The 23,677-nt window shown below is 36.8% G+C and overlaps 1 long non-coding RNA gene across 1 annotated transcript in view; it reads right to left on the reverse strand.

Moving 5' to 3' along the window:
* Positions 1–847: 847 nt before the first annotated feature.
* Positions 848–23,677, reverse strand: part of LOC119622720 (uncharacterized) — an 82,988-nt gene continuing 60,158 nt past the window's right edge. Inside the window, exon 3 of the long non-coding RNA XR_005239297.2 lies at positions 848–2,199. This is a non-coding gene — a long non-coding RNA (uncharacterized lncRNA). The remainder of the gene's footprint in view (positions 2,200–23,677) is intronic.

Below are 23,677 nucleotides of genomic sequence, written 5' to 3' on the forward strand. Positions count from 1 at the left end.
CAGGGTGTATTTAGCAAGGTGCCTATCACATAGGTAGTGCTCAATAAATGCTTGTTAAATAAGTGACACCAACCATGAACTTCTTGATGTCATAGTCTGTGCTATTCACAGCCCCAAGCACTGTGCTTGTCACAGCTCAGTGAATATTTGTTGAAGGGATGACAGTGGTGGCAGTCTTCAAATATTGTCATGAAAGATTAATTTTGCAAGGTTTTCAGGGTGTCAAGTTGCCCTAGCCTGCTCTGAAATTATTCAAAAGGTTTGTAAATCCCACCCATTCTTATAGTGAGTTTTCAGTTCTTAATCTCCTATTGAAAAGCTGCTTGTCAAAAACATATTTATCTTTAACGGGCTTTTTAACACTTGGGCTTATTAGCCATGCTGTTTATCAAATAAGAAAATTAAATTTTACATTAACTATTTTCTACCAGTACATTTTATTTTCTAATCCACCTGTAATTGCCTTATACTTAGAATTTTTTGGATTCTAAAAGTTGTATTGATTGCAAATATTTCTTGGATTAGAGAGTAACGCCACTCAGAGCTATATTCAAGCACCTTAGACCAAAGTCCAATTTAAAAGCATTTCTACAAAGCTGAGGTTATGAGTCTTGGGCTCAATTTTCACTTCAACCAGCTAGTTTCACACTCCACCCTTCAACTCAGGCATCTTTTTAGCAGCTATGTATTGTTTATCATCAACGACTTAAGGTGTAAAGTGTGAATGTCAGTAGTGAACATCCATTTTCAGTAAGGAAAAAAATCAAATTGAATGTCCCACTGATATTAGAGCAATAGCTTCATTTAAGTAAATGAAGTACTGCACAATGTCTTAAAAGCACATTTATTCTGTTTGCACTGAGCTTATCAGTTTATTGATAGACCTTGTACAATATGAAATACAGGAGGACTCAGCAGATGGGCAAAATAATTAATGAAAAATGTTTTCTTTTACATAAGTAAATAATGCTATAAATCTTCACAGTAAATTGGAAGCACTTTCTCTTTTATATGAAGAAATGAGTAAACCATGGAAAAGTCATTTTATAAAACTGTTTTCTTTGGTGCTGTTTGTTTTACATTCCATAAAACAGTGCATTTTGCTAGCTAAAGAATTACTAACACTTCCTTATTTTTCAAAGATTCTAATATTCTCCTAAGTACATATTCAACTCACGGGTATGATTATATCCTGCCCAAAGTCTCTAATTAAGATGCTCAACATTATTCCAGTTCCATTATCCTTTAATTCTATATATCATTCTGATTCTTTTCCCTGTGTCAGGAACTATGAGCAGATCTGACAGTGAGATGGCAAAGGCAGGCTGGCTGTACGTAAGTAAGTCAGCTTGTCTATGCTGACAGCATCCTTTGCCAACCTGCACAAGCATGGTTTGGTGAGCGTTGGACAATCGCTTGTCAGGCATTACTTTCAGTGTGCAATGAGGCAGAGATGAGCCACTTTGTAATATAAAAACAAATGATTAACTGGCAAATAAGCCCAGAAAATGAAATAAACCAAACCTGACAATACAGTGTAAGTGGATCAGGTAGGAAAGATAGCATGGCATGTCATATTATTGATTTTAATTAGCAGATAGAGTGGACTGAAAAGAAACAAAAGGAACTTTCTTCATAAACAAAAAGTTTTGCTACAATGATTGGTTAAGATTCGCTCCCATTTTGTAAGGCCAACATCTAGGGCACATAATCTATGTTGTCTTTCTTCTTTCTCTCTTTCTTCCCCCTCCAACTTTTCTTTCCCTTGTACTTTTTCAAATATAGCTAATTGGAGGATGAAGTAGTGGGCACGGTCACAGGGGGCGTAGAAGAAGAAGACTGTGCTATGTATCTGGGTGTTGTGGGTTGGTCTTATTCTGTCTCCCTGCCCCTCACAAAATTCATGTATTGATGCATTATTCTTGAATAGTTCAGAATGTGATGGTATTTGGAGATAAGGTCTTTAAAGAGGTAATCAAGTTAAAATGAGGATTATTAGGGTGGTCTCTTTTTCAATATGACTACTGTCCTTATAAGAAGAATAAATTTGGAAACAAATACACAGAGAAGACATGAGAAGACACAGAGAGAATACGGCCATTGGCAAGCCAAAGGGAAAGTTCTGGAACAGATTCTTCCTCAAGGCCCTCAGGAACCAATCCTGCTGACATCTTGATCTTGGATTGTTAGCCTCCAGAACTGTGAGAAAATACATTTCTGTTAGTTAAGCCACCAAGTCTGTGACACCTTTTTTATGGCAGCCCTAGCAAACTCATATACTGTTTTTTTTACAGCATTATTTATCCATCGTCAGTGAGCGTTGGACAATCGCTTGTCAGGCAATACTTTATAAAAAACTCTATAGTTTTTTCAAGTGAGATTATCTCCAACTGAGAGTCAAAGTATGTACTTCCAATGCAAAAAGGACTTTACGCTCTGCTGCCTATATTGAACTGCTGAAGGCATTTTACAAATGAGGCCTGTGTTAAATTTCTGAATATTAGTTATACCGTCATCCTGGTTGAATATCCCTTTGGAAAAAAAATCTGGTCATTTATACTTGCCAGTAACAAAAATGGAGAAGGATCCACATAGACAACAAAATCTAAACAATTCTTCTGCCTCTAGGAAAGTAACCAAACCAGGAGTGGTTACTCTGGCAGGTTAAAGATGGTTGCAAATTCTTGACCATCCCTACCACCCAGAGATGGAGATTGCTTGTGTACTTACCAAATCCGGCTGAGCAAATAAAATATGATGGAAGTGACCTTATGCTATTTCCAGCCCAGTCTTTTGGAGGACTGGAGGCTTCCACTTCCTCCTTCTTGAATGGCAGTCACCATGTAAGAAATCCAACTCCCCTGAGACTGCCATGTGGTGGGAAGCCCACCCTAGCTTCACAGGGTGACAGAAGGGCACATGGACAAGCCTGAGTTGCCACATATGTGAGAGAAATCTTTGTGGTTCTTCCTGCCATCACAGTCATTATCCAAGGTCAGGGGAGTGACAGATTGTAGCCAACAGCACAAACTGAGGTCACACATATGGCCCTGCCTTTGTCAGTTCAGGCTACTATAATGAAAGACCTTATACTGGGTGGATTATAAAACAAACATTAATTTCTCACAATTCTGGAGACTGAAAAGTCCAAGACTAAACTCCTGATAGATTCAGTGTCTGGTGAGGGCCCACTTCTCAGTTCATACTAATTACCTCCCAAGGGCCCTGCCTCCAAATTCCATCACAATGGGAATATGATTTCAACATATAAATTTTGAAGAGACACAAACATTCAGTCCATAACAGGCCGCAAGTAAACATTTTAGTCGATCCACAACTGTATGACTCACCCCAACTGACCCCACTTGACTCTATGAGGCAGAGGTGAGCTACTCTCCATGTTTCTGACCCTCAGACTTAGGGGGAAGTACTTTGGTACGCAGAAAAAGGTGATTGAAACAACTGAAGCTATTGAGGCTTTATAAAGATGTATTTAGAAGCAATTTTTATGCCATGTATCTTGAATATAAATAGTTTTGTATCAGAGAAAAAGAAAGCATCTGTGAAACCAGATACATGTTGACAGATTAGGAGCCCTCAAGTAAATGCAAATTTTTATTTGATTCAGTTTCACTCTTGGGGTTCTACAGTGTTAAACAGAACTTTCTATAGCATTATAGTCCTGTCACTAACTTGGGAACCTCTCTGTAGGGGAAGTTCGTTATGGCTCCCTTTGGTCATGACCACAGTCCTTTGGACCTGGTGGGCAGCTTGGAGATTAGCTAGCTCAATTTTTTATTTTACCCAGCATAAAGGAAGCCTCAGAGAAATTAAGTGACTTGCCCAGTGTCATAGGACCTATAGTGGACCTGGGCAGAGCACAGAATCTGCAATACAATTTTAATGAAATTTCTAAAGTATTAAAGATGATCCTTTTAGTAATTCCCATGTTTTAAAAATTCTACAAAATTCAACTTTAGGATCCACCAAGATCTTCATCTTTGTCCAGCATCTTACTGCCACTATATGTGTGCATACATACACATACACATATATTTCAATATATACTTGCTCCTAGTTTAACTTTTGTGTGTACAGATATAAACATATGAATTGTTCTAATAATATGAACATGTTTTCTGTGCGCAATGTATCAGTGTCATGAAGTAGGGTACAAACCTTGGAGAATTTCTGGAAAGAGTTCAATACAATGGAGATTGGTAAGCTATTAATATAATAAAGGCCACTTGTATCAGGCATTACTGAATGGGAAAGACCTGCCCCATCAGTTTAAACCCAGTCTTCAGAGGCTGCCAGCCATGTGCAACCAGAGATGATATATTCCCCTGTGTAGCTGGAGCTCTGCCGATACTGTGATGGGAGTCAGTCGGGACCTCTGTGCAGACAGACTGAAATTACTTCCACATTACAGTGAACACAAAAGAACAAAACTTTATTAAACACAGATTTAGCTCATTATTGTATAAATCTCTCACTGAAAACGAAGCTAATCCTTTGTCCCTGAATATTGAACACAGCACTGATATTACAGTGAAGATAGAGATAATACCCTCCTCTATGTCTTGGCTCACGTCTGTCATATCAGTGAGGAAAACATGTAATTGCTGTGGCTAGTGCCTGTGAATAAGAGGGACCGCCCACTAGATCTGGAGTCAGATTCCTCTATCTGGTTAGCTACACCATCTTTCCTGAAAAATCTTTCCAGACTAATCTTCACTCAAAAGGCCTTCAGTGCAAGTTAATCTGGGGTTTCAAGTTGCAAAGGTCTTGGATGACAAACGTTATGTTTGTGTTCTTCAGTAATTATATTTGACTGAAAACACATTTGCAACTGGCTCTGCACTCAGATTAGGAACTCCCCAAGGCCAGTGTCAACACCTCAGTAAGGCCCCTCAATTCACACAGGATTGGAGAGTAGCTTAGATCTGTGCACATCTGCCTTTTTCCCAATAAATGCATTTGTTCGTGGATATAACAGAATCTTCTCTATTTTTGATGTTATGTGCTTAAACTTTTGTTAAGTACTATTTTTCCCTTTTAGAGAGTTGAGCTGTCCAGTAAAACTTAGGACCTGGGTCTATTCCCAGACAAAGTTGAAAATGGAAAAAGTATAATTCTCATAATTAGTAATTGCCTTCATCCCTTAAATATAAAAACAAAATTTTTGATTGATAGTTTGTATAAGTGGTGGAGAGAAAGGAAAATTAATAACAATCAAGAGACAGAGAAAGAGAACAACAACAAAAAGGAAACAAGATAGAATTAACGAATAAGGGCTAGAAAACCAAGATGTTCTTAAACTCTAACTATGCTTGTTTTCCTGTTGTCAGCTGCTTTATTACTGCCAAACATTTTCTCCATCTGATTTTTTTCCATAAAATATAATTGGTAACACAACACAATAGGACTGGACAGATGAGGCTGATTTTATTCCCTTATCTAAATTCATACTCAATGTTCTAACAGCTGGGCTCATACAAGTTAATCAAACAAATAATGGCTCCAAATTTTTATTTATTTTTTTTTTCAGATTTGAGATGGAAGGCAGCTTGCTAGAAACCAATCATGGATATTGAAATCACATGTCAGAGTGGGCGAAAATTCCAAACGTTTTTACTCATGTTGCCTCTTTACCTATAAACCAATACAGATATAAAAGTAAATTCTCCTTATCAGGCTATTGCCATTTCCACAGAAGAATTTTCATTTTATGTTGAATTATGTCCTCTATTTTTTGATACTTATTTAGGAAGAAGCTGACTTGAGTTAAAACTGCTGGTATTTCTACATTTTCCAGTCTCAAGGTTACTGTGCTTTTAGACAAATGAGATCAAGTAAAGTGAGAGGAGAAAGGCCTCAGTCTGTATGTTCAGTGACACTGCACATGGAGTAGCTGTACTCATTCATTCAGTTATCAGTTTCTTCCTGTTCATCTAGTTAGCTTGGGGCAGATACCTGTGCCATTTTCCCATGTATATATTACCTTTCCCAACTACCTATCTTCCTCTTCTCAGCTACTGTCAGTTCATAAACATCTTATCAGTTTTGAAGGACTATTTTAAAAATAACCTTTTCATTTAATTATGAAAGACTTTTTTTAATCATCTGGATTCTTATAATACACAATAAAAATCATTTTTAAATTTTTAAAAAAATTTTTAAATGTTGCAAATGATATACCAAAACAATTCAAATAAAATAAAAATGTCAAAAAGAATATCAAATCCAGAAGCTAAAAATCAATAAATTAAAATGTAAAAAGACATAGAAGTTCTCTCTGGAAAGTATATCATGTATCACAAAGTTGCACTTCATTTTTTCTATTGATTTTGTAAAAATTACTGAGAAACGTGAACAATTCAACATACAACTATGCAAAAGTATGAAAAACTAGTTAACAAAAAAGGAATTTGTGTAATGAACAAAATACAAATATTACTTTACCTATGAAAAAAGACCTAACTCAAATTGACCTATTGTTTTCATTTGCCGTATTAATCAAAATCCAAAAGTGGATAGTATCTACTCTTTCCTGCACCGTTAAGCAATATGTTGGGGTGGTTAACACCATACAGCTGAACTGTTTGTGTTCATAGTGTAGCTTCATTATTTATCAGCCACATGACTTTGGCTAAGTGATTTAGCCACTCTACTGTGTTTCAGATCCTTCTGTTTAAAATATGGAACTGGGCGTGGTGGTTCACGTCTGTAATCCCACCACTCTGGGAGGCCGAGACGGGAGGATCACCTGAGGTCAAGAGTTCAAGACCAGCCTGGGCAACATGGTGAAACCCCGTCTCTACTAAAGATACAAAGAAATTAGCTTGGTGTGGTGGCACATGCCTGTAATCCTAGCTACTTGGGAGGCTGAGGCAGGAGAATCCCTTGAACCTGGTGGGCGGAGGTTGCAGTGAGCTGAGATCACACCATTGCACTGCAGCCTAGGCAACAGAATGAGACTCTGTCTCACAATAAATAAATAGATACAAATTTAAAACATAAAAATAAAAATAAAATAAATATAGGTAGTGATATAGTGTCTAATGCAGAGTGAGGATTACATGAGTTAATAAATGTCAAATGTCAAGTATAGTAAGTTGTAAGTGTTTAGCAGTGACCACTCTGGAAAGTTAGCTAATGCTGTCCACTTTGGGGGACAAATTTTATACAGCGTATGTACAAAAATATTAGCCATGTTCATAAACATTTTAAATGACAACACTCCCTCACCTAAGAACTAAACTTCTGAAAACTTACCACGTAGATTTGATAGAAAAACAAAAAATGAGATCAGAAAAGATAGATTGCAGCTTTCTCATTGCACAATATAAATCCAGTATTATAGCAAATTAATGAGAAGAAATATTTTGTTTAAATAAGTTGAGACTTTTATGTAATGGAAAACTATGCAGACTGAAGCTTTCAAAAAATGTGATAGAACCATTTACAAGATATGAAAAGAGTTCCCAAAGTGTCATTAAGAATAGATGTATAAGACATGTGCATGATCTCTTTTGTGTAAATAGAAGGATACATATTACACATCACGGTATGTGCCTATTTTAATTTGGAAGAATAAACAGCAAATTAATCCTAGTTAGCTTTGCAGACAAGTACTAAGAAGGTGACAAAGATTTTCTTTTCATAATTTTATACTTTTCCTAAGTTTTTGAATTCTCCAATCAGTAAAAGTTCACACTTCAACTTAAAATCAACAGAGTTTATCTGGTAGGTGAGATTATAGTCTGCTTTTATTTATCATTTTCAATATTAAAATATATTTGAAGGCAAAAAGAAATCTACCTAAACAACTTAAAAATTCTAAAAATGTGTTACGTGACAGTACCACATTTATTATTCTCTTTTAGAAACATTATTCAGTCTTTTCAGTTTAAATTTTTATAAACTAAGAATATTATGTAATGTTATATGCAAAAAAGCAGTATATAAAGTTACATGTAGACTGATTACAACTAAATGGAATATTCATGTTAAAAAATAAATACTTGTTTAAAAATCATCTTAAGAAATATATAAATATATGAAGAAGATATATGCAGAGTAAAAATTTATTACATTGGAATAGTATTTTTAAAATAATTATTGCCACACAAATATGAAAAATTGTAGTTATATGTTCATATAATTTTATTGGTATGTCTAAATTTAAGCCAATTCCTAATTAGAAAATCAATTAGTAAGAAGAATGAGGCTATTTTGATAACAAAATTTGAAATCAGACATTATTTGATGACAGATAAGATCTCATATCAACCTCAGCATTTATGAAATGTATATAAAACACTGGTGCTTTAAACCGAACTTTGATTTAACTTTCATGGAATTGTTGTGTTCTATAAAACCGACTTTAACAATATTTAGTTTGTACTCTTCAGATGGGCTTTTGGTCAATATCGCAGTCAGGATATTTGCATGTTCACTTCTTCCACTGGCTCATATGCTCCTTGAAGAGAGCAGAACAGAATAAATGCAAACATGAACTTTGGAGCCATAGCCAGGTTTGTATCCTGGTTCCTTCCTTTTCTGGAAGGGGTGTGACCATGACCGGATTGTTAACCTCTCTTAGCCTCTCAGCCTCATGTGTGAATGGAGGGACATTAAGCCTTTCTCACAAGATTTTCTAAATATTAAATGAAATGATATGTTAGTAGAAAAGCAATTATTTCAAAATAAAGTACTTAACCCCAAAATCTCAAAACCTTTTTCCCTTTAAATATGTTGACATTGTCCCAAAGTCTTTTTAAATTATTAAACATGGTAGGTATTTAATTCATATTCTCCACATGATAGAATTAAGGGATTCTGTAGAGCTTATATCTCTTTTATATTCAAGAAGCATAAAGTGGAGTTATCTTGGATCAATGGCAAACAGTAAACTAATTTTTTAAAACGAAACACCTATTCCAAAAATTGCTTGGCAATTTGATAAGCTGGCTGAAGAAGAGATGGATTGGATGAGAAAAAAGGAAACTTTCTGCAAATTTGAAGAGAAATCCAGATGCTCTAGCCAGTGAAACTGTTGTCAATGATTTTGCCATTCATACCCCACCCCTTTAATGCATACCATAAAATGACAAAATGGTGAATTTTGTTTTCTTGAAAGCAATTAACTGTAAGTCCTGCATTGATGTTTATATTAGATTCCCCAGACGCTAACAGAGGTAATGCTGGAGTGGGGAAGGTAAAGAATGTGTAGACATGCTAAGCGTCAGTAGTGATAGCCACATTTTCAGTAATGATCGTCTCAGTTCCTGCATTCACTGAAGCCAAAGCAAAGGAGTATGTGGGATGGAAATCACTGGACACAGTCGAAGCCTCTTTATTGATTGTTTTCTCAAAAGATTCTCAGCTTTTGGTAATTTTTATAACAATAAAAGAAGTTAAAGAGCGTTAATGAACACAACCAAAAATGCAGTTCATTGCATTGTCTTAAGCACAGAAACTAGAGCCTAGAGACTTCACTAAATAGATTTTCTCAACTAAAAACACCACATGCATAGATATTTTTTAAATAAAGATTAGTATCCTTCCTTCCTTCCTTCCTTTTTCTTTCTTTGTTTCTCTTCTTTCTTTCTTTTTAAGAAAGGTTTCTCAGAGCATGGGTGTAGACTTTTATTGTGTTTAATCTCCATATTCAGAACTAATATGCTTGTATTGCTATTTTGGATTTACATCTATACTCTGTCACCCATGCTGGAGTGGCACAATCATAGCTCACTGCAGTCTTGAATTTCTGGGCTCAACTGATGCTCCTGCTTCAGCCTCTGGAGTAGTTGGCACTATAGGTGCACACTGTCACACCCAGCTAATTTTTTTTAATTTTTGTAGAGACAGGGTCTCACTTTGTTGCCCAGGCCTAATTTCTATTTTCCAAGCCAAAAAAAAAAATTTTTATTCTCACTAAAATATCAACTTAAATGTTCTGAAATTATAATTCTGAGTGATTATCTTTCATTAAAATATACAAAATGTGAGACTAAGAAGCAGGAGGCCAAATTACTGTATTAAAGATTACTCTCTTAATGTTTTTATGATTGAATGTTTAGGCATAGAAGCTGTCTCTTAACTTATCAAAATAGATATTATAGTGATCATTCTGTTTGGAGCTTCATTTATTCTCTTCTCTAGTAGATTGCTATGCATAAATTATTTTATCATTAAATTGCAGAATTTAAATGTTTGAAGGTAACCTGAAGATCATCTATTGAAGGACTCAATTTCAGAAGGAAGAAACTGAGCTCCAAAGTAGGTAACGTTTTAGAACTGTCGGTGGTGTGGCAGGACAAACACCAGGATCACCTCTCTCTTACTTTTATATTATATCTTTCCTCAATGCATTATTTTATTTAATTCTTTGAGACAGTCCTTTCAACTCTTTAAAAAGCCCGACTATAGGCCAGGCATGGTAGCTCACGCCTATAATCCCAGCACTTTGGGAAGCCGAGGCAAGTGGATCATCTGAGGTCAGGAGTTCGAGATCAGCCTGGCCAGCATGGCAAAACTCTGTCTTTACTAAAAATACAAAAATCAGTTAGGCATGGTGGCACATGCCTGTAGTCCCATCTACTCAGGAGGCTGAAGTGGGAGGATCGCTTGAACCCAAGAGGTGGAGGTTGCAGTGAGCTGAGATCACACCACTGCACTCCAGTCTGGGTGACAGAGCAAGACTCCATTAAAAAAAAAAAAAAAAAAAAAAACACCTGATTATAGTTTAGAAAACAGGTTTATGTGATTCCAACAGAAAGCCCTCTATGGCTATGGATGCTGAGTAAATTAAAGCCTGCCATTAACTTTACCCTTGTTGAAGTTTGAGAACATAAGGCGACATTTTTGATGAGAGAAGCTCGGTTTGGATCAACCTCACTACATGTAGATGTCTAAGCTAGCCTTCACTTTCAGGCTTAGAAGAATTCCTCCATAAATTTGGACAGAGCCACACTGTCAGCTAGCTTTCACCTCAGGTCCTCAAACACATGTTTTAGGCAGAAAACTCTTAAAGAGGTTTTTTAAAAAGAGGAATTTTTAGTCAATATTTTGGGATTTGTTTTCACAGCATTGAGAGTTAGAAAGATACTATGCAGCCATAAAAAAGGATGAGTCCGTGTCCTTTGTAGGGACATGGATGCAGCTGGAAACCATCATTCTCAGCAAACTATTGCAAGAACAGAAAACCAAACACTGCATATTCTCACTCATAGGTGGGAATTGAATAATGAGATCACTTGGACCCAGGAAGGGGAACATCACACATCGGGTCCCATTGTGGGGTGGTGGGAGCGGGGAGGGATAGCATTAGGAGATATACCTAATGTAAATGAGGCATTAACGAGTGCAGCACACCAACATGGCACATGTATACATATGTAACAAACCTGCACGTTGTGCACATGTACCCTTGAACTTAAAGTATAATAATAATAATAATAATAAAAGAAAGAATCAAAGAAAATCTTTCTATCTTTTCAGGCTGTTGAAAAAAAATTAGAGAGTGAATTATTGCTTCTTACCTCCCGAATGTCTCTAACCCTTCAGGTTGCTCCATTTATATCACCACGTGATCTCATGGATGAGTCAGACTTGGGCTGTAAGCAAAAATTGAAAAAGACAAAACAGTCAAAAAAGCACTGCCTAACCAAATTACAACAGTAAGTATTTCTCAATGTAAGTATCAAATAGAAAAGAAAAACTACAAAAAAAAAAAAGGTCACAGAGCTATAGAATACCAGTATCCTGACTGAAGAAAATTTGGATGTAAGCCTGATTGCATTCACACAATATAAATACATCTTTGGAGATTTAAACTTTGGAAAACAAATTTTTAACAAAATACATTTAACACTGTTAAACCAGGCCATCCATATAGCTATCAAAATTTAATTAATGCAAGAAAAGCTTTAAAGTAATAACAAATATTTAAATATATTTCTCTAGAATTCTTTGATGCAATTTCTACACTAATAGCTCCCTCTTATACAGTACAAAACAAAATTGTTCTCTAAAAAAAGTCATTAGGTAGCCTAATTTGTCTCAGAGACACTTGTGGTATCTGAGAGTTCATTGTTGACTTTTTCTTAGAAATTTCTTTTTAAACTAGGGTTAGGGTATTATAGAGTATTAAGAAAAATGTACTCATAATGTAAGACTATGTGCTCGGTATTCCTAAGACACAAGTAGTAGGTAGGCACTGTCCAAATGTTTAGGATTCTAGATGTTGCCCCTTGCTTTCATTAGATTACAGTCTAGCAGGAAGCCTGACATGTAAATAATGAATTCAGTGAAGTCTCATGTCAGAAGTATGCCCAATGGACAATTATGTCTAAAATTAGAGAACAGTTGAATATATCTGTCTTTTAATTTCTCTCAGTTCAATTTTCCTCAACTATAAAATAAGATTAGATTCCATCAATGCTCGACTCTAACCTCAACTCTAATATCTGCTGGTTTTATGAGTAAGTATTTCCAGTTTTACATAAAATTAGTCCAAATAAAATATAGCTCTTTATACATTAGACATGTCCCTGTGTGGACCAATTTTTCATCAGAATAGTTCAGAAACCTAATATTATCTTCTTGAAAGGGAATGCTTCCTCCATCTATGACTATATAACTTAATTTATTACATATCAGGGCTAATACAGACAAGGTCACAGGTATGTTCTCCACCTTTAAGCCAGTCAGTTTCATTTGGTTCACAGTTATAAACCTTTTGTTATCAGCCAACTGACTTACATATGCATGCCCATAGTGTTATAAAAATGACCTTTCAGGGAAATGAAGATGGATTAATGTCACTCTCTTCCCATTTTCAGCAAAAGCACTGTAAGTCATGTCTCTGCTTCCAGACAAGTGGAAAGTTCTCCCTGTTGTTGATGTTTTTGTTTGTTCTATTATACATGAAAATGGTACAGAAGAAAAAACTTTGGTGTACATAATTGTCATGATTCTGTTTAGTCTAGAAATTATTTGAGAAACAAGTCATTATGTTAGTCAGTGAAATTCTGTTTCTCCTATGAGTGTACTTTAGAGCAGGCAAATATGTTCTCTAAAATTGATAAGTCCAAAATAGCAATATAAGCATATTACTTCAGAATATGGTGGTTAAACATCATAAAAATCTAGACAGTTGAAATTGGTTTAATCTGTGGGGAGTAACTGGAGCTAAATTAAGGTAGAACAATGAAGTTTTGCATTTAAATATGAGACTTCAGTATTATTTTATTTTAATTGTGTGTTATAATATAATACAAATTACATTATGACATTGTATGTGCAAATCCACATACACTATCAAGTAAAGAAGTAGAATTTGACCAATAAAGATAGAAAATAAGAAAATACTTGGTCTTGCATAAAAGTAACAGAAGTCAATCCTTCCTAAATTAGAAAAAAAAAGGGGTGCTGTGTGAGGGAATTTAACCTAAACCCCAATAGAAATTGTTTAAAGGCAGGCACTTAAAATATAAATAAGCAGATGAGAATAGCCCACTATAAACCAGCTTGAGCTATACGAAGGGGAGAAAAACACTTTTATTGATTGTAATGTAATAGGCTATCTCATAATACTGAGAATAATATAAAATCAAGTTTAAGGGACTAAATGATGAGGGAACTCTTAGAAATCTCTACAGCAGAAATTTGTGGATCTTCATTTTACAACAAGCTTGTCTATCCCACGTCCCTTGGCCTGCACGTGGCCCAGGATGGCTTTAAATGCGGACCATCACACATTACTAAACTTTCTTATAACATTATGAGATTTTTTTGTGTATGACTTTCTTTTTTTAGCTCATCAGCTATCATTAATGTTCGTGTATTTTATGTGTGGCCCAACACAATTCTTCTTCCAATGTGTCCTAGGGAAGCCAAAAGATTGGACACTGCTGCTCTGCAGCCTCGCCTTTACTTTGGTTTAGGTACAAACAAGAGTTGTTGTGAAAGACAACCAGAGAAAGAATGAGAGAACACAGAATGAACGATGGCCCAAACTTTTACTCAAACCTGCTTAGGACCCAGATTGAAGCAAAGCAATTCAAAAAGATAGACTGAAAAAAATGAGAAAATTTTTAATGCTATCTAATATTAGATAATATCAACAAATAATTTCTTATTTATTTATTTGTTTATTTTTTATTATACTTTAAGTTCTAGGGTACATGTACACAACGTGCAAGTTTGTTACATATGTATACATGTGCCACGCTGGTGTGCTGCACCCATTAACTAGTCATTTACATTAGGTATATCTCCTAATGCTATCCCTCTCCCTACCCCCACCCCACAACAGGGACTAAATGTCCAGTGTGTGATGTTCCCCTTCCTGTGTCCAAGTGTCTCATTGTTCAATTCCCACCTATCAGTGAGAACATGCAGTGTTTTGTTTTCTGTTCTTGCAATAGTTTGCTGAGAATGATGGTTTCCAGCTGCATCCATGTCCCTAAAAAGGACATGAACTCATCCTTTTTAATGACTGCATAGTATTCCATGGTGTATATGTTTCACATTTTCTTAATCCAGTCTGTCACTGATGGACATTTGGGTTGGTTCCAAGTAGTTGCTATTGTGAATAGTGCTGCAATAAACATATGTGTGCGTGTGTCTTTATAGCAGCATGATTTACAATCCTTTGGGTAAATATCCAGTAATGGGATGGCTGGGTCAAATGGTATTTCTAGTTCTAGATCCTTGAGGGATTGCCACACTATCTTCCACAATGGTTGAACTAGTTTATAGTACCACCAACAGTATAAAAGTGTTCCTATTTCTCCACATCCTCTCCAGCACCTGTTGTTTCCTGACTTTTTAATGATCGCCATTCTAACGGGTGTCAGATTGTATCTCATTGAGGTTTTGATTTGCATTTCCCTGATGGCTAGTGATGATGAGCATTTTTTCATGTGTCTGTTGGCTGCATAAATGTCTTCTTTTGAGAAGTGTGTGTTCATATCCTTTGCCCACTTTTTGATGGGGTTGTTTGTTTTTTTTCTTGTAAATTTGTTTGAGTTCTTTGTAGGTTCTGGATAATAGCCCTTTGTCAGATGAGTAGATTGCAAAAATTTTCTCCCATTCTGTGGGTTGTCTATTCACTCTCACAGTAGTTTCTTTTGCTGTGCAGAAGCTCTTTAGTTTAATTAGATCCCATTTGTCAATTTTGGCTTTTGTTGCCATTGCTTTTGGTGTTTTAGACATGAAGTCCTTGCCCATGCCTATGTCTTGAATGGTATTGCCTAGGTTTTCTTCTAGGGTTTTTAGGGTTTTAGGTCTAACATTTAAGTCTCTAATCCATCTTGAATTAATTTTTGCATAAGATGTAAGGAAGGGATCCAGTTTCAGCTTTCTACTTATGGCTAGCCAGTTTTCCCAGCACCATTTATTAAATAGGGAATCCTTTCCTCATTTCTTGTTTTTCTCAGGTTTGTCAAAGATCAGATGGCTGTAGATATGTGGTATTATTTCTGAGGGTTCTGTTCTGTTCCATTGGTCCATATCTCTGTTTTGGTACCAGTACCATGCTGTTTTGGTTACTGTAACCTTGCAGTATAGTTTGAAGTCAGGTAGCGTGTTGCCTCCAGCTGTGTTCTTTTGACTTAGGACTGTCTTGGCAATGCGGACTATTTTATGATTCCATATGAACTTTAAAGTAGTTTTTTCCAATTCTGTGAAGAAAGTCATTGTTAGCTTAATGGGATCGCATTGAATCTATAAATTACCTTGGGCAGTATGGCCATTTTCACGATATTGATTCTTCCTATCTGTGAGTATGGAATGTTCTTCCATTTGTTTGTGTCCTCTTTTATTTCATTGAACAGTGGTTTGTAGTTCTCCTTGAAGAGGTCCTTCACATCCCTTGTAAGTTGGATTCCTAGGTACTTTATTCTCTTTGAAGTAATTGTGAATGGGAGTTCACTCATGATTTGGCTCTCTGTTTGTCTGTTACTGGTGTATAAGAATGCTAGTGACTTTTGCACATTGATTTTGTATCCTGAGACTTTGCTGAAGTTGCTTATCAGCTTAAGGAGATTTGGGCCTGAGACGATGGGGTTTTCTAAATATACAATCATGTCATCTGCAGACAGGGATAATTTGACTTCCTCTTTTCCTGATTGAATACCCTTTATTTCTTTCTCCTGCCTGATTGCCCTGGCCAGAACTTCCAACACTATGTTGAATAAGAGTGGTGAGAGAGGGCATCCTCTCTGTCTTGTGCCAGTTTTCAAGGGGAATACTTCCAGTTTTTGCCCATTCAGTATGATATTGGCTGTGGGTTTGTCATAAATAGCTCTTATTGTTTTGAGATATCTTCCCTCAATATTGAATTTATTGAGAGTTTTTATCATGAAGGGCTGTTGAATTTTGTCAAAGACCTTTTCTGCATCGATTGAGATAATCATGTGGTTTTTGTCTTTGGTTCTGTTTATATGCTGAATTACATTGATTGATTTGTGTATGTTGAACCAGCCTTGCATCCCAGGGATGAAGTCCACTTGATCATAGTGGATAAGCTTTTTGATGTGCTGCTGGATTCGGTTTGCCAGTATTTTATTGAGGATTTTTGCATCGATGTTCATCAGGGATATTGGTCTAAAATTCTCTTTTTTTGTTGTGTCTCTGCCAGGCTTTGGTATCAGGATGATGTTGACTTCATAAAATGAGTTAGGGAGGATTCCCTCTTTTTCTATTGATTGGAATAGTTTCAGAAGGAATGGTACCATCTCCTCTTTGTACCTCTGGTAGAATTTGGCTGTGAATCTGTCTGTTTCTGGACTTTTTTTTTGTTGGTAGGCTATTAATTATTGCCTCAATTCCAGAGCCTGTTACTGATTTATTCAGGGATTCAACTTCTTCCTGGTTTAGTCTTGGGAGAGTGTATGTGTCCAGGAATTTATGCATTTCTTCTAGGTTTTCTAGTTTATTTGCTTAGAGGTGTTTATAGTATTCTCTGTTGATAGTTTGCATTTCTGTGGGGTCAGTGGTGATATCCCCTTTATCAATTTTTATTGCGTCTATTTGATTCTTCTCTCTCTTCTTATTAGTCTTGTTAGCGGTCTATCAATTTTGTTGATCTTTTCAAAAAACCAGCTCCTGGATTCATTGATTTTTTGAAGAGTTTTTTGTGTCTCTATCCCCTTCAGTTCTACTCTGATCTTAATTATTTCTTGCCTTCTGCTAGCTTTTGAATGTGTTTGCTTTTGCTTCTCTAGTTCTTTTAATTGTGATATTAGGGTGTCGATTTTAGATCTTTCCTGCTTTCTCTTGTGGGCATTTAGTGCTATAAATTTCCGTCTACACACTGCTTTAAATGTGTCCCAAAGATTCTGGTATGTTGTATCTTTTTTCTCATTGGTTTCAAAGAACATCTTTCTTTCTGCCTTCATTTCGTTATGTACCCAGGAGTCTTTCAGGAGCAAGTTGTTCAGTTTCCATGTAGTTGAGGCGGTTGAGTTTCTTAATCCTGAGTTCTAGTTTGATTGCACTGTGGTCTGAGAGACAGTTTGTTGTGATTTCTGTTCTTTTACATTTGCTGAGGAGTGCTTTCCTTCCAACTATGTAGTCAATTTTGGAATAAGTGTGAGGTGGTGCTGAGAAGAATGCATATTCTGTTGATTTGGGGTGGAGAGTTCTGTAGATGTCTATTAGATCTGCTTGGTGCAGCGATGAGTTCAATTCCTGGATATCCTTGTTAACTTTCTGTCTCATTGATCTGTCTAATGTTGACAGTGGGGTGTTGAAGTCTCCCATTATTATTGTGTGGGAGACTAAGTCTCTTTGTAAGTCTCTAAGGATTTGCTTTATAAATCTAGGTGCTCCTGTATTGGGTGCATATATATTCAGGATAGTTAGCTCTTCTTGTTGAATTGATCCCTTTACCATAATGTAGTGGCCTTCTTTGTCTCTTGTGATCTTTGTTGGTTTAAAGTCTGTTTTATCAGAGACTAGGATTGTAACCCCTGCCTTTTTTTGTTTTCCATTTGCTTGGTGGATCTTCCTCCATCCCTTTATTTTGAGCTTATGTGAGTCTCTACACTGATGGGTCCCCTGGATACAGCAAATTGATGGGTCTTGACTCTTATCCAATTTGCCAGCCTGTGTCTTTTAATTTGAGCATTTAAACCATTTACATTTAAGGTTAATATTGTTATGTGTGAACTTGATCCTGCCATGATGATGTTAACTGGTTATTTTGCTCATTAGTTGATGCAGATTCTTCCTAGCATCGATGGTCTTTACATTTTGTCATGTTTTTGTAGTGAATGGTACCGGTTGTTCCATGTTTAGTGCTTCCTTCAGGATCTCTTGTAGGGCAGGCCTGGTTGTGACAAAATTTCTCAGCATTTCCTTGTCTGTAAAGGATTTTATTTCTCCTTCACTTATGAAACTTAGTTTGGCTGGATATGAAATTTTGGGTTGAAAATTCTTTTCTTTAAGAATGCTGAATATTGGCCCCTACTCTCTTCTGGCTTGGAGAGTTTCTGGTGAGAGATCTGCTGTTAGTCTGATGGGCTTCCCTTTGTGGGTAACCCGACCTTTCTCTCTGGCTGCCTTTAACATTTTTTCCTTCATTTCAACTTTGGTGAATCTGACAATTATGTGTCTTGGAGTTGCTCTTTTCGAGGAGTATCTTTGTGGCATTCTCTGTATTTCCTGAAGTTGAATGTTGGCCTGCCTTGCTAGGTTGTGGAAGTTCTCCTGCAAATATCCTGCAGAGTGTTTTCCACCTTGGTTCCATTCTCCTCGTCACTTTCAGGTACACCAATCAGACGTAGATTTGGTCTTTTCACCTAGTCCTATATTTCTTGGAGGATTTATTCATTTATTTTTACTCTTTTTTCTCTAAACTTCTCTTCTTGCTTCATTTCATTCATTTAATCTTCAATCACTGATACCCTTTCTTCCAGTTGATCGAGTTGGTTACTGAAGCTTGTGCATTTGTCACATGGTTCTCGTGCCATGGTTTTCATCTCTATCAGGTCGCTTAAGGACTTCTCTGCATTGGTTATTCTAGTTAGTCATTCATCAAATCTTTTTTCAAGGCTTTTAGTTTCTTTGCACTGTGTTCGTAATTCCTCCTTTAGTTCAGAGAAGTTTGATTGTCTGAAGTCTTCTCTCAACTCGTCAAAGTCTGTCTCTCTCCAGTTTTGTTCCATTGCTGGCGAGGAGCTGTGTGCCTTTGGAGGGGGAGAGTCGCTCTGATTTTTAGAATTTCCAGCTTTTCTGTACTGCTTTTTCCCCATCTTTGTGGTTTTATCTACCTTTGGTCTTTGATGATGGTGACGTACAGATGGAGTTTTGGTGTGGATGTCCTTTCTGTTTGTTATTTTTCCCTCTAATAGTCAGGACCTTCAGCTGCAGGTCTGTTGGAGTTTGCTCGAGGTCCACTCCAGACCCTGTTTGCCTGGGTATCAGCAGCGGAGGCTGCGGAAGACTGAATACTGCTAAACAGCAAATGTTGCTGTCTGATCATTCTTCTGGAAGCTTTGTCTCAGCGGTGTACCCAGCTGTGTGAGGTGTGAGGTGTCAGTCTGCCCCTAGTGGGGGATGTCTCCCAGTTAGGCTACTCGGGAGTCAGGGACCCCCTTCCGCAGACAGTCTGTTCATTCTCAGGTCTCAAACTCTGTGCTGGGAAAACCACTACTCTTTTCAAAGCTGTCAGACAGGGACATTCACATCTGCAGAGGTTTCTGCTGCCTTTTCTTTGGTTATGCCCTGTCCCCAGAGGTGGAGTCTACAGAGGCAGGCAGGCCTCCTTGAGCTGCAATGGGCTCCACCCAGTTTGAGTTTCCCGGCCGCTTGGTTTACGTACTTAAGCCTCAACAATAGCAGGCAATCTTCCTCCAGCCTCGCTGCCACCTTGCAGTTAGATCTCAGACTGCTGTGCTAGCAATGAGGGAGGCTCTGTGGGTGTGGGACCCTCCAAGTCAGGCACAGGATATAATCTCCTGGTGTGCCATTTGCTAAGACCCTTGGTAAAGCACAGTATTAGGGTGGGAGTGACCTGATTTTCCAGGTGTTGTGTGTCACGCTTTCCCTTGGCTAGAAAAGGGAATTCCCTTCCCCTTGCATTTCCCGGGTGAGGTGATGCCTTGCTCTGCTTGGGCTCTCGCTCCTTGGGCTGAACCCACTGTCCTGCACCCACCGTCCAACACACCTCAGTGAGATGAACCTGGTACCTCAGTTGAAAATGCAGAAATCACTCGTCTTCTGTGTGGCTCACGCTCGGAACTGGAGGCTGGAGCTGTTCCTATTTGGTCATCTTGGTGCAGATCAACAAATAATTTCTTTAATTTTACAAGACGTTAATAATGTCATAGGGGTTATGGTAGAAAATTTTTTTTTTTTTTTTTTGAGATACATACTGAATTATATATGGATATGTCATGATATCTGGTATGTGCTTTAAAATACTCTAGCCTAAATGGAGAAACTAAAAAATCATAATAATAGAGAAGAAAAAATAAACTTTTAAAACATGGAAAAATTATGATGGTTGAATGTAGGTGAGTTGTATATAAGGATTATACTATTTTTGTCTATGTTTGCATATTTTAAATTATTTATAATACAGCATTTTTAAAATCTCACTGAAAATGAGCCCAGATACTAAATCAATAATTCAGAAAGATTGAATGCTAATAAATATCTCACCAAAATCACAAATAAATAGCCTTCATAAAACTGGCTCTAAAGCAAAAGGAGTAAGAAATATGATCGGAATTGGTGAATATGAAAAATTATTTTTAAAAACTTTTGGAAATAAAATTAAATCACAAAATCAGTAAGCAGGATAAATTCTAGGCTGTAGACTATATAACACAAAGAAGTAAAATAAATTATAAGAGAGTATGAAAGAATTAATTTTGTAGGAATTCCAGAGAAATTAAAATTTCAAGAGCAGTTAAGAGACAAGAATAAAATGGGAGGATTTTAAAATTAGAACCAAAAAAAAAAAGGTCCAACAGAATAAAATGGACAAAATAGCACAAAAACAGTGTTTGAGAATACGAACTTAAGAACGATTATAGAAAAGCTAGAGTGAGGACTCACATTGAAACATGACTCAGAATCAAATGATATAAATAAAATGACATATAGTGAGAAGCTGCAACCATCAAAGAGAAAGAGAAAGAAAAATCCTTAAAGTTAGCATATTGCAAAGGTATATTCCTGATTGTATCAGTTAATCATTATTGAATGCATTTTTTTATTTTTGTTGTTTTTTTCTAAAATAGTGACTCTATCAAATAAGGCTTTAAAAAATCATTTATTTCAGTAGGAATGAGATATATAGAAGTAGGCAGTACAGCTCTAAATAGAGTGGGTTCACAATGCCATGAATTATCTAGCCTCCTTAAGTATGATTTTAAAAAGAAAACAATAAAAGGTATTTTGAGAAAATATGCAGTACCATTAATAAATTACATAATTATGTAGAAGTGTGAGAGGCATTGGAACCAGAGCGTGTGACTCTATTTTTAATAGGGGCTGGGTAAAATGAGGCTGAGACTTGCTGGGCTACATTCCCAGCAGGTTAGGTATTCTTAGTCATAGGATGAGTTAAGAGGCCTGCACAAGATACAAGTCCCAAAAACCCTGCTGATAAAACAGGATGCCATAAAGATACCAACCCAAAACCTGCAAAACCAAGATGGCAATGAAAGTGATCTCTGGTCATTCTCACTTCTCATTCCATGCTAGTTATAATGCATTAGTCTGCTAAAAGAGACTCCCACCAGCACCATGAAAGTTTACAAATGCCATGGCAACATCCAGAAGTTACCCTATATGGTCTAAAATTGGGAGGAACACTCAGTTCCATTTCTCACCTCTTTCCAGAAAAACTTATGAATAACCTACCCCTTGTTTAGCATTTAATCAAGAAATAACCAAAACAATAGCCAACCAGCAGCACTCAGAGTTACTATGTCTATGGAGTAGCCATTATTTTATTCCTTTACATTAATAAACTTGCTTTCACTTTACTCTGTGGACTTGCACAAAATTCTTTCTTGTGTGAGATCCAAGAACCCACTCATGGGTTCTGGATCAGGACTCCTCTCCAGTAACAGAAGCGAGTATCACGTTTGGAAAATAATAGTACTAAAAATGCAGTAGTAATTATTCAGTAGGTGCCTACTGGAGTATCTGACATATTTTTAGCTGTTCAATACATTGGAAAAATTGTTATAATGTTCTTCTCCAAATATTTAAAAAGATCATAAATAAACTACATTATTTATAAAATTTGGCAAATAATTTTCTTAAAAGAAATCATTAAGAAGTGTTGCTTGGCCAGGCGAGGTGGCTCATGCCTGTAATCCCAGCACTTTGGGAGGCCGAGATAAGTGGATCACTTGAGGTCAGGAGTTTGAGATCAGCCTGGCCAACATGGTGAAACCCAAGTTCCACTAAAAATACAATAAAAATTAGTTGAGCATGGTTGTGTGCACCTTTAGTATCAGCTATTCAGGAGACTGAGGCAGAAGAATTGTTTGAACTCAGGAGGCAGAGGTTGCAGTGAGACGAGATCATGCCACTGCACTCCAAACTGGGGGACAGAGTGAGACTTCATCTCAAAAAAAAAAAAAGGAGCTGCTCAAAGCCATTTATTTGCTATCAGATAGATATTAAAGGGGAAGGTTTTGATTGTGGTAGAGTCTTCTTAACTAAGGCCCAAATGCCATTTTTTTCATCTTACATCATTCCAGTAACCAGCATGGCTTTCTGCTAATACAATATAATGTATCATAGCTACACACTGTGGTACGGACAATAAGTCTACATTTATTTCAGAGGAATTTAAAGATAAGCATCATTCTTGTTTTTTTAAATTTTTTTCATTATTCCTTAACTTTAAGCAAGCATTGAATAGAAAGAATGCTGCAAACCCTAAGATTGTAAAAGAACATTGACAAGCAAAGCTTGTCAAAGTTGGTTTTCTTCACTGAATCAGTTTCGTTGTGCATTTTTTTCTTTTGATTTCTAAAATTTAAAACTGGAGTTATCTGAGTGTTAGCAGTGAGGAATCACTGTGGGCCTGTGGCAACTTGATTCTTACCTCCTCAGAGGAAAGCGTTTGACTGAGAGACTGAGACAAGTTTAAGAGCAGGAGTGAAAGTTTATTGAAAAGTTTTAGAGCAGGAATGAAAGGAAGTAAAGTATACTTGGAAGAAGGCCAAGCGGGCAACTTGAGAGATCCAAAGGCACTGTTCAGCCCTTGATTTCGGGTTTTATACATTGGCATGGTTCTGGGGTTTCTGTTTTTCTTCCCTTGATTTTTTTCTTGAGGCAGGCTGTCTGCATATGCAGTGACATGCCAGCACTTGGGAGGGACCACATGGACAGTGTGTTTACTGAAGTTGTGTGCATGCTCATTTGAGGCATTTGTCCCTTACCAGTTGAGCATTGCTAGAGGAAGGTCATATACTGGTTAAATTCCCCCATTTTGCCTCTCAGTGTGCATGCTTGAACCCTCTTGCCCAACTCCTGAGATCTTATCAGGAAGCTGCTGATCACCAGCTTCAGGTGTTTTCTGTCTATTGGGAGACTGCCTTTCCTTGGTGCTGGCTGTGACCAAATACTACTTTTAAGAGACGATATAACAACTCCCTGACCATTACCTGATGGTCAGCAGATATTCTGG

Source organism: Chlorocebus sabaeus, chromosome 23 (assembly GCF_047675955.1).
Source record: "Chlorocebus sabaeus isolate Y175 chromosome 23, mChlSab1.0.hap1, whole genome shotgun sequence".
NCBI classification, from domain to species: domain Eukaryota; kingdom Metazoa; phylum Chordata; class Mammalia; order Primates; family Cercopithecidae; genus Chlorocebus; species Chlorocebus sabaeus.